The sequence below is a fragment of the Ochlerotatus camptorhynchus genome, unplaced genomic scaffold (genome assembly GCF_037179485.1).
Source record: "Ochlerotatus camptorhynchus isolate MF236.1 unplaced genomic scaffold, CSIRO-AGI_Acam_v1.1 ptg000082l, whole genome shotgun sequence".
NCBI lineage: Eukaryota > Metazoa > Arthropoda > Insecta > Diptera > Culicidae > Ochlerotatus > Ochlerotatus camptorhynchus.
In genome coordinates this window covers 3,992,956-4,005,838 of record NW_027040572.1, presented here as the reverse complement: position 1 = coordinate 4,005,838, position 12,883 = coordinate 3,992,956, and the positions used below count along the sequence as shown (strand labels likewise).

Sequence of the window (12,883 nt, the reverse complement as noted above, 5' to 3'; positions counted from 1 at the left end):
CCTCACCATCCCTCTCCAAAGGGGGAGTTTAGTAAAAAGAGATGAATAAAACTGATTTGTACCTTCCTAAAAGTTGTCTAGCTCGCTTTCTACTTCTATATGCAATTTTCACACTGCCGTACTCTAAACGGAACCATCAATTCTATACTTTCATCTATCGTATAAAAATTACCACTTTAGTCTGTTATTTGAAATTAGCATCTTCAACTATGTAAATCGTTGACTTCACGCAGAAGTAATACTTAAACATATAGTCCAAGTGCATTGAAATTAGTTGAAGTGCATTAGAACTGGCAATTGCCAGTTTATAGCAAGCAACGTGTAAGTTATGTTCAGTTCGTTATGTGAGAAACTGCCCGAACAGTTTTGCTTGCTCTCAACTAGAGTAGTACTTCCACAGTTTAATTGAGTACTTTTTCTGTCAACCAATGCATGAGGACTGGGAATCGAACCCCTCGCCTCCGGTTTGGATAATGTGATCAACAGGAATCATAAAGACGGCCTAAACCACATTGGCTTCAACCTGTTCCCCACTGCTCTGCGTATTGAGGTCCCCAACAATTGTTCAACATTTCAGTGAATTTGGTTATAATCTCGATTTCTGGGAGAAAAATCCAAATGTAGGTCAAATTTCACCAAATCTCGGACATGTGAATAGCTATTTCCATGACTGAAAATCTATTTGCTCTTTGTACAGAAAGTTACCGTAAAACGGGTTATCTTTGATAATGTAGATAATTTTGATATTAGATAATAATGATTAAATTTACCTTTTGCCCTATTTCCAAACTGGAAACCTTGGTTTCATTTTGTAGCTTAGGGTATTACCTTTGATATCATATCACTAGCGTGCTCAGGAATCTTGTTAAGGAGGGGCAATTTTTTTTTCTATGGTGCATTTAATCTGGGGATAGGGAGTACTGTTCATCCACCACTGTTTCCCTACTGTTCAATTTAGCTAGTTTTGTTTATTTTTTGCTCCGGTGGTGGTTCATCTTCTTCAATGCAAACTGCTTTCAGACAGCCAATGGAATTGGCAATTTAATCCCATCATTATCAATATACCTGATGACAATCACCAACTGCTCGTGATGGCCACAATCGCTCGTCTCATCTACAATTATTGCCACTGGTGTTCCTCGCAAGGTTTTCGCAATGTTCTGCAACACTACATTGTGCAACAACGTAATCCTGTCATTTTGAATACGGTTAAAGGGTGATACGGTCAAAATTTGGTCAATATCAACTTGACGTATTTCTTTCAATTTTGCATTTAAAAAACCTGAACACCCCTCATTTTGAAGGTGTGTGTGTGTAAAATGTTGCTCCTATTTTGATTTTGGAATTCACTCTTCAGTTGTCAAAATGCCGTCCAAGCAAGAAGAGCAGCGTATCAAAATTTTGCTCGCGCATCGCGAAAATCCGAGCTACTCGCACGCAAAGTTGGCAAAATCGCTAAAAGTTGCCAAATCAACCGTTACAAATGTAATTAAAGTGTTTGGGGAACGTTTGTCGACAGCCAGGAAGTCTGGATCGGGGGGAAATCGAAAACCGGAAGCCGCTGAGACGACAAAGAGAGTTGCCGGTAGTTTCAAGCGAAACCCTAACCTCTCTCTCCGAGATGCCGCAAATAAGCTGGGTGTATCGTCTACAACCGTGCATCGAGCCAAAAAACGAGCCGGACTATCGACTTACAAGAAGGTAGTGACTCCAAATCGCGATGATAAACAAAATACGACGGCCAAAGCGCGATCCCGGAGGCTGTACACGACGATGCTGACGAAGTTTGATTGCGTGGTAATGAACGACGAAGCCTACGTCAAAGCCGACTACAAGCAGCTTCCGGGACAGGAGTTTTATACGGCAAAAGGAAGGGGAAAGGTAGCAGATGTTTTCAAGCACATGAAACTGTCAAAGTTCGCAAAGAAATATCTGGTTTGGCAAGCCATCTGTACCTGTGGCTTGAAAAGCAGCATTTTCATAGCTTCCGGGACTGTCAACCAAGAAATTTACGTGAAAGAGTGTTTGAATAAACGTCTGCTGCCTTTCCTGAAGAAACACGGTTGTTCCGTACTGTTTTGGCCGGATTTGGCATCTTGCCATTACGGTAAAAAGGCCATGGAGTGGTACGCCGCCAACAACGTGCAGGTGGTTCCCAAGGACAAGAACCCTCCCAACACGCCAGAGCTCCGCCCAATTGAGAAATACTGGGCTATTGTCAAGCGGAACCTAAAGAAGGCCAAAAAAACTGCTAAGGGCGAGCAGCAGTTCAAGGCAAACTGGCTTTCTGCGGCGAAGAAGGTGGACAAGGTGGCTGTACAAAATCTGATGGCAGGGGTCAAGTGTAAGGCCCGGCAATTCGGATTTGGAAAAGTGGAAGCCTAACTGAATATTTTTTCCTGAATTTTATACTAATTGAACTTGAAAAAGAAATTTAATTTGATTTTTTAAATAAACGATTTCACCGATTTACACGCGTTTTCCCTTGACCAAATTTTGACCGTATCACCCTTTACTTGTGTACTGGCTGTTTTTTTGGTGGTCCAGTTCTTCGTCTATACCTTTCCTGGTTTTGAAATTTGTCCACGCTTCCATACTACCAACATGGGTATCACTGTGGTTGCCCATCAACTCGGTCGCTTTCTTCCAATTTCTGAACCCTGTAGGAATCGTTGTAATAATGTTTTGCGTCATGCTCTTCTTTACAGGTTAAAAATATGAACCAAAGAAAACATGTTCTTCAAGGTACTGGTATCATATTTTTTTCAGTTACCTTTCTGAAATTTTGTGTAGTACATTTTTGTATATTTTGAAGACATCGTTACAGTTATTTTTTAATGTTTCAAGATTTTGTAAGCCCTTATATGCTGTTGTTGTTACACTTTACTATTACCGTTGCGAGTACGTTGAACTTGGTCATTTTCAGCGAAAATTTTAGTTCTATTTTTTCAAATTTTGACCTAAATGCCAAGGCTAAAAGGATTATTTAAAAGGTTTAAAAAATATGTAAAGCACAAAAAACTATTGTGACAAGCGAGTACAGGATTGTTAACGGAATTACGACTTGTGCGAAGGATTGAGCATGTCAACCCTGTCCCAAAGTACCGCCAGTCGGGGTGACACGAAATGATGCCAAACATTCAACATGTTTTAAAGATGATACAAAGGACAATTCCGAATTTATTGCAACGCACATAAATAGCTGTAACTTTTTAACCACGGTAACAAATGACTTGAAATTTTCAGAGAAGATTCTTAGACGAATTCTTAGTAAGACAACAATAGACCAAGGTTCAAAAGGTTCAAAAAAGTCCATCTCCAGATTTTGTTGATAGTCTTTCGAAATTTTTTGAACTCTATGAGCTCTATTAAAATTCTTCTCAGAAGTCCTCTGGAATTATTTTTAGAACTCTTCTTGACTTTTACTCAGAACAACTTGGAACTGAAATTCCCTTAGAGTTTCAGAAGAATTTCCTAAGTATTATTCAAGAATTATTCCCGGAAAATTAGAAGAAATTATCGGTACTCCCTAGAAATTTTCCACAAAATCCCTTTGGAATTTCACTCAAAATTTAATTTTCTCGGTATTCTTTTCGGCATTATTTTGGAACTATCTGCAGGATTCACTGAAAATTATCCACAGAATTTTCTTGGAATACTCCCCAGATATCCTTTGGAACTGTCCTTGAGGTTCTTCTTGGATTTTTTTAAAACTCTCCTAAGAGCTCCTTTGAAATTCATTTCAGAAGTCCACTGGAATTATACTTAGAACTCTTCATGATTTTTTCTCAGAACACCTTGGAACTGAAATTTTTTAGAGTTTCAGAAATTTTTCCCGGAATGAGCTAGAAATTATCCTCGGAATTCGCTTGAAATTTTGCTTAAAATACCTTTGGAATTTCACTTAAAATTTAATTTTCTCGGTATTCTATTATCCTGGAACTATCTGCATGATTCACTAGAAATTATTCGCATAATTTTCTTGGAATACTCCCCAGAAATTCTTTGGAACAGTCCGCAGAATTCAATATCCTTGAGGTTCTCCTCGGATGTCTTTAGAACTCTCCTAAGAGCTCTTTTGAAATTCATTTCAGAAGTCCACTGAAATTATACTTAGAACTCTTCATGATTTTTTCTCGGAACACCTTGGAACTGAAATGCCTTTAGAGTTTCAGATTTTTTCCCGGAATGAGCTTGAAATTATCCTCGGAATTCGCTTGAAATTTTTCTTAAAATCCTTTTGGAATTTCACTTAAAATTTGATTTTCTCGGAATTCTTTTCGAAATTATCTTGAAACTATCTGCAGGATTCACTAGAAATTATTTGTAGAATTTTGGAATACTCCCCACAAATTCTTTGGAACAGTCCGCAGAATTCAATATCCTTGAGGTTCTCCTCGGATGTTTTTAGAACTCTCCTAAGAGCTCTTTTGAAATTCATTTCAGAAGTCCACTGGAATTATACTTAGAACTCTTCATGATTTTTTTTCTCAGTGTTGGAACTGAAATTCCTTTAGAATTTTTAGAAATTTTTCTCGGAATGAGCTAGAAATTATCCTCGGAATTCGTTTGAAATTTTGCTTAAAATCCCTTTGGAATTTCATTCAAAATTTGATTTTCTCGGTATTCTTTTCGAAATTATCTTGGAACTATCTTCAGGATGCACTAGAAATTATTCGCAGAATAATCATGGAATCATCCCCAGAAATCTTTTCTTTTGGAACAGTCCTCAGAATTCAATACCCTAGAGGTTCTTCTCCGAAGTAAAGTTTAAGTTGTCCGTCCATTCACCTAAATGTTGTATTTTTTTTTCAACCAGAAATGTTCAATAAAGCTTGCTAATAAGCTTGCCCATCTGTTCACCAGAACGGTGCAGATTTTCCACCAGAAATTTTCAATATAGCTTAATTTAAATAAAGCTTGTACCTTCATTTACCAGACCAGTGGAAGTTTTCCACCAGAAATTTTCTGTTCATTTCATTTATCAGAGCGATGCAAATTTTTCAATAAACCATGGTCCTCCATTCACCAGACCGGTGCACCAAAAATTGTCAGTGAAGTTTGTTGCACTAAATATGCACCTTTGTGGTGCAATTTTCTGGTGGCAATTCAAGCATGCACCAGAATGGTGAAGATTTTCCACCATAAATTTTCAATTAAGCTTGCATTCATCAGAACGATGCAAATTATGCACCAGAAAAATGAATAAACCTTGCTTCTACATTCACCACAGTGTTGCGAGCTTTCCACCAGAAATTTTAAATTAAATGTGCACCTCCAAATTTTTAGTGTGATTCAATTTTTCCACCAGAGTTATTAATTTTAATTTGCCCCTCCACCTTGATGATAATTTTACACCAGAAAAATTCAATTACCAGCTTTTTCTTTGATTCACCACCACAAAGGTAAATTTTTTCAACCTTAAATATACCCTCTTCTTTTAACCCTCCATGAACCACCTTGAAAAAAAAATATTACCATTGAATTTCATTGAAGTTTGCCCCTTCATGCACCTTTGTGGTGCAATTTTGAGGGACCATCTCAAAGGAATTGACGCAATAAAAGGTTTTCAGTGCCCTTATATTATGAAATGAAGTTATTTTCAAGTATCAAGTATCAAGTTATCAAGAAATCAAGTTATTTTATATTCTAATTTTTTAAATGTGAAAAAAAAATCTTATTTATAAAAGAGGGGGCAATTGCCCCCACCTTGCCCCACCCTGTGCACGCCAGTGTATCATATAGAGTTTTTATATAGTGTGTGTTACATATTTTGCAAATATCTGAAGTAATCATCGCCAGATTGAAAAGGTGCTTAAACAATCACTTATTAAATGTAACTTCGAAAATAGCTATCACCAATGCATTGTTGCCTTCTTATTGCGAATCATGGTTCTTTTTATATACTCATTCAAAGTTTTATTATCATAGTAACAGCAAAACAAAAAAAACTGATGTTCGGTAACAAGACAAAACGAATAGTGCAAAAGCAAAAATTTCCTTTAGACATATTACTGACGAATTTACTCTACGATCCACAGTACTTGTTTTAAAAAACATATATTTGAAAAACATTCATTGTTCTAAAATATATTTAGAATATGCTTCATATACCTATTAAAGTTACCTCATTTTACGGTACTAATCTTTCACTTTAGACCAAGTGTTTCACGCCTACCTACAAACTCATATAAACGCCTGTAGGTATGCGCGAAGCAATACAAGCAATACCTATTTAGGTATAAATCAGCATATTCAATTTTTTCTCTCAGAAGTCTAATCGATTTGCAGTCCTTGAAATAATTGTTCTGCGTAGTATTTCCAATCCCAATCAATTTGGTGAAATTAAAGCTATATTTGATTTTTGGCAAGCAAATGAATAGGTTCGTTTCGTGCCTCAGGCAAAATTAAAATTTTTCCCGTAAATCTTGATCATAACCAAATTTGTTCTAATTTGGCACCGTTGAGGGAGACCTCAATACACATCGGAACAGTAGTGGGGAACTTGGGGTTGTGCTCTACCATACAAACTTGATACACCCTACTGGAAATATTCTGCGTAGCCTCGGAAGTGGTCAGAAATTGACTAGCATAACACATTAAATCACATGACTTCAATATAAAAACATTGGCCAGGAGTGTCCAGGACCATATTGTCCACAATTGATTATGTAGCTGCATCTTTACCGACTGAGCCATGGAAGGTAAAAAACTAATGCTCGTGAATATTTTGCAAGCTGGCTACGTCATTGTGACAAAGGGGTCACAGCATATGTAGTAGGGTGGCCCAAAATAACACTATATCTCAAACCCTGGTGGCTCACCCTTCAAATGATAACCATCCCAAGTAACAATTCAGCAACCATTTGACATCCACTCTGATTTATGATGGTTTTATAACGGCAATGAACAACCTGTTTAGTTTAAATACAGCTTTTCAAAGTTTAAATCATTCCTGCTTAGTAATTCAGCTTTTTGATGTTTTAAAAACGTTTTATATTTAGGCGAGAAAGTAAAAAACTTTCTTGTTCTTAAAATAAATTTAAAGCAACTCTCAATCCCTCCATAAAACTGTTCCATAATTCAATCATGAACGTCACTAGCAATTGTCTATTAATTTCTTGTTAAAATACTCTATAAACGTATTCTATCATTATAAAAGCAACCATAAAACCATTAGGTTTTACATGAGAGCAAAAAGCATGTATTGATGCTTTTCAGACTTTTTAAAGTGTATCAAAAAATCCATAATTACTCTGTTTACAGAGATGGATACTCATAATTAATAAAAGCAAAAATTATGACAAGGAAATCTCTAAGGATAGACGAAGTAGGATGAAAAATTCAAGTGATTCTAATGCCAGAAGGAAAATCGACTTTCAGCAAAATTTACGTCTTTAGAAGAACTAGGACGTCCGGGACCGGGACCGGGACCATCAACGACTGAGCATCTGGCGTAGGAGAGTGAAGTGAGCGTGGCCCTCGAATTCATAAAATATTGTCGAAACAGTCTAAAAACAGATCAGCCTTCTTCAGATCTTGCGGATGGATGACGATCGGAATAACCTAGATGCAGGTTATTCCGATCGTCATCCATCCGCAAGATCTGGAGAAGGCTGGTCTGTTTTTAGACTGTTTCGACAATGTTTTATGATGCAACAACAACGATGCAGGAATGTACGATTGAATTAAGATTTTCGAAGCGTTGACCTATTCGCCGAATAATATCGAAGCTAATCTCCGCTAACTGACACTTTCAGTGGTTTTCTGTCGGTACAGATGTGTACAGACAGCAAACCACTGAAAGTGTCAGTTAGCGGAGATTAGCTTCAATTTTATTCGGCGAATGGGTCAACGCTGCGAAAATCTTAATTCAAGCGTACATTCCTGCATCGTTTGATGGTGCACTTTGGGAACCACCGGGAACGATTGAGCTTGCAGCATTTCAAAATGCGAAATGCTGTAAAACAGTATCGCACACTTCCTGAGTAACCCAAGTAACAATAAAAGCTGAAAATTAAGAACAGAAGCTGATTATTGGTTGATTTAAGGTGTACAAAGATAATTAACATCAGGCTGAATATATAGTTGATTAGTAGTGCATGAAGCGAATTGTATCCCATAATCCAACCTCAATAGGTTAGCTGATCCAAAGATTGAACAAGCCTTATTTAAGCTTAACACAACTCCACAAATCAGCAATGCGTTACACATATTTTGATAGCTTAATTTGTTAAATGTCGTCAGTGGCTGTGTCACTCGTTGCATGTCCGGCATTTTAGTTCTACTGAATTCACTGCCTACCTTTCTAATTACAGGCAGTGGCAGCAGTAGAGACAAGGCAAAGGAGATTTTTAGGAATAGCTCCAGGTAGAAGTGGTCTGCGAGGACGTCGGATGTATTAACATTTGTACTTCTGTGTTTTGTCTGTTCACCACTTTATATTGCACTGAATTTTCAGACCGCATTCCAAAAATATTACTCAATTAAGGCACTAGAATAGCATCCAAATGACCATCAAAATAAATCGTGTGCTTGTGTCCACATTGTGTTTAGTGCACTTGAAAATGAGAGCACCAGTCACCAGTTGTTGCTTACAATTCTGCATTGCTGTATAATACTCTTCCGGTTGCTGTTATTTAACTTAAATTTGACGTGTGTTACCGCGAGGCAATTAATTTAAAACCAAAACCATAAGATAACCACATAGTTGCATCTCGTTTGCATAGCCCTAGCTGACGTTGATACCAAGGCCAAGAATATGAAATGAAAAGTAGGGCAAAAGGAGCGAGAGCTCGTTTTACATAATCTAACTGCAGTATTTACTTAGGAACGTTTCTGCGTTCAAGTAGGATAAACACGCCCACGCATGGCATGCTTGCGCATCTAGGTTACGTTTAGCTTTCCCTCTCTGTTTATCCTTAACGAAGGATATAATTATAATGTTTAAACGTTACAAATGTCTCATTCTTATTTGTAGAGCCATATCAGATCTGAGTTACAAAAATAAATAAACTTACAAGATATCTGAGAAATCCCAGATCTGAGAGGGCATAGTATATAAGGTCTAAACAACACAAATTTACCCTTTCAAGGGCGATCGGAATCCTAGCTTATTAGAATAGGCAAATTAGGTTAAAGTTCGGTATTGAAAGGGATATGTTAAACCCTGGACAAATCATGTAAAAGTTTTACATAATTATAAGTTGCTAATGCAACACGTAGCCGTAAGATCACTTTGTACAATTTTGTTGAATAAAATTAAGTTTCATAGGTTACTCCAGATTCTTCTCTTTTTTTGAATCCGAAAGAACTTTCGGCCTAGAAGTGAAAACTTCTCTCCTTAACCGGGGAAAAAAGTAGCTCCTAGAATCGAGAAACAGTGTCTGACCTGGAAGCGAAAGACTCTCCCTAACCGGAGAAGAAAGTAGCTTTTGGCGGCGACAACGTGCTTCAAGTTAATGACCATACCTTTTGCCACACATATGCTTAAATGGTCCAGTAGGCATAGTTGACGCCTGTGAATCACCAACTGCCGGTTCGAATCTCGAAATGCAAAGGTAATTTTTAAACTTATAATAACAATATAAATATGTAAATTCAATAAGTCAGCAACAAGTTAAAGCAGTTCCATATAAATGCATAAGATATGAAGCGGTCTTCCATTATTATTTTTGAAATAAAACTAGAAGGCTAAACAAGGGTTGGAAAAGACTGTTATTTAATGCCTTAAAAAGCTTATAATGTATATTAATGTTAAGCTTTTGGCTGATTAAAATCACCAGATTTAGATGTTTAAAAGCTGGACAAAGGTTAACGTGGTCTATGTACTGCAATTATTCAATCTAAGGCTGAATTGAAATCGATTAATCAACACTTGTTAAGCATCAAATTGTTACCTGGGAACTGCTTCCAATCCATCGTGAGAAAATTTGCTGGAAGAACATTGGATCGCACAGTACAACTATCGAAAGATAAACAAACTTTGACGTTTAACGTTTTGCAGGCCCCTTTACCTCTATCAAAAATGCCATAAATCTGAACGGGTTAGGATCAAGCAAAATGGATTTAGATAAATACAATCACTCTGCAAGTTTTCTTCATAAAAGCCATTTTAAATCATTATGAATTTGTTAGGGAAGGGATTTCTTAATAGCAAAACAAATTTTTCACAAATGACCCATGAAAATCAACGTTTATGCCTCCGCATATTACAATTATGTTGTATGCTTTTAAAAATCTTCGATTTTCAAACCATATTTAATTGGATATAACTATGTTTTAATCTATTTAGCAATGGACAAATATTTCAAATACGAAAATCATTAAAAAAAAAATTTCGGCTAAACTTAATGTTCGATCTGAAGAATAATTTTTTTCCTCTCAATGTAAAATAATTAGTAAGTTTTCCGAGGGCGGACTCATTTTTCTCGATGTTTTCACGTATTTTCACATAAGATTTAATAACACCTACAACTAGGCCAGGATTTTTATACGAACTTTGGAGTCCCTACAATATGAGAACAGTTTGTCATGGGCTGCTTAACATACCCTTGTGACAAAAGGGTCACAGCATATTATGTAGTCTATTTTGTTGCTCTTGCACCCTGCTAACAAGACATGCGGTTGCCATTTCTTGCACTCCTGCACTCCTCCTTCGGACTTGTTAAATACTAACACCGGTTTCACGCACCAATAACAAGCCATAACCCGTATGCAAATATTGACAAGTGCATTGTTATTGCTACCTTGGTTGCAACCCGCCGCTCAATCCGACCCGGTCGGTGTTTCTTTTACTGACCTGCATCGAAGGCAACAAACAGGACCCCGGAGCGGAACGCCTCATCTGGTCGTAAATTTCGTTTGCTCACATGTCGAAGTATAGCAATATACCTCGGGGACTGTCAATTTTCCGCACCGTAAACCGAAAAGTCCTCTGCGTTTTTTGGATCTTGCCGGTCGTAAACATTTTTTTATGATTTCACTCACAACGACACACACCGGCGCGCAATTGAATTGTCCAAATAAAGACCGCGAGGAGACTTGGTGGTTACCCATACCCCACGTCGTCGTCATCGATGTCCTCGTGGTTCGGCTAACTGCAGCAGCCGCCCGGTACCAGAGTATAAATTATGTTTACAATTTTCTTTTAATTGCACGTTTAACTCGAAGAGTGCAATAAATACCTTCCCTTTGCCAGCTTATAATCACACTTTTGCAAAAAACGCACAGATATGACGCCACTTGCAATGCAGTTTGTGGTCGGTCGATCGTCGCCGTTGCAATGAGAGTCTGCACGGTCGTTCAGACCGACTCAAAATTGAGTCAACTCAATTTTGGGAAAAGAGAATCTTTTGTGAGTTGAATTTTCCAGGAAAAACTTCTCGAATATGAGGAAAATCAATGAAAATTTTACTCAGTCTAGGAGCATACTAATAGACTGCGTGAGACCTCTATCGATTTTTCTCATATTCCTGGAAAAGCCCAGACAATTCAACTCACTTTTGAGAAAATTCACTTTGGCCGATATTGAGTCACTCTGAACGACCGTTTGTGTGAAGATTGCTGGGAAGGCCCAGTGGCGGGCGGGGAGGACATATGATACACGACCTGCAGCGGAAGAAATGGCACTTGGCAACCGAAGGTGGTCGGTTATTCAAGTAACGAACGAGAGACGATGATGGTTCGGTAATGAGAAATAAAACCACATCTAAATTTGAACGATAAAATCACGAAGCAAAATGCATTCATTCGTGTAAGGAGGAAGAGATTCACCAGTCGAGGGTTTCCTGTCGTTGACGTTTGAAGAGTAGAGGGGAGGTTTTAGTTTATGAATCATTTAAAATTTTATGAAGCAAACAGTAAATTGAAAATACTGCAGTTTGAATTAGAGAAAATGTGAATTCACATGCACGTCTTGGCAATATTTGGTTCGAGGGAAATTTAATAAATTATCAATAAAATGTCTATCAAACCAATCTTCTTTTTTTTCAAACATCGCTTTTGCTGAGATGTCAGTAAAACTTAATTCCGAGCTGCTCTAAAAATTTCGAGCTACAGAAGTTACCGAGATTCGGCAAATAAAACTAAGCGTGTAGGTATCGGCGCTTGATCATTTAGTTCAAGGTCTTCAACATTTCTCTGAATCCAAGGGTATTAAAACAGTAATACGTTCCTATTATGGAGTGTTCCAATTATGGCCAATGGGAATTCCTCAACAGAAATGTATGACCATAACTGGTACACCTACCATATTCAAGCTCGATCGGAAAATAATTATCAAATATCATTTATTGAGCCTCCCTGAAAGAATAAACTCACGAAAAAAATAAAAATCATTCCTGCGTAAAACTCATGAAAACAAACGTCAGTTGGTAGTAATCTCAAGAATTTTTTGTTAGTTTGGCAACATTAATAGCAATGAATATCGACAATAGGGGAAATGGCTCTAATTTTGGCCTATGGATCTAAGATTCGGCCCACCGCTAAATACTATTTATCAATTTAATCTAGATGAACGCGTCAGTGGGACGGTACTAATGAATATTTTTTGGTCGCCATTATAAATTTAGTCGATTGCTGAATTTATGTATGGGCCCAAATTAGGAGCATTTAGGCCGACATTACATTGATTTCCCCTATATAAAGCTATGCAATTTTTAACCTGAAGTCTCATCGCTAATTTTTGCGCAGTTGAATTCCGCATAGTGCGTTTTTGCTGGCTCTAAAACTTAGTGTTCTAGATGCACTTCCACAGTAATTAAGATTGTAGGACAAAAGATCGAAGGACATAAGTTCGAAAGGACTAAAGGTCGAATGGGCAAAAGGATTGAGCTTAGAGGGACAAAAGGTCGAATGGAAAGAAGGTCGAAGGGACAAAATA

The 12,883-nt window shown here is 37.4% G+C and overlaps 1 protein-coding gene across 2 annotated transcripts in view; it reads right to left on the bottom strand.

The window, feature by feature from the left end:
- Positions 1 to 12,883, bottom strand: part of LOC135698130 (uncharacterized) — a 158,412-nt gene that overhangs the window by 71,982 nt on the left and 73,547 nt on the right. The window lies entirely within an intron of this gene.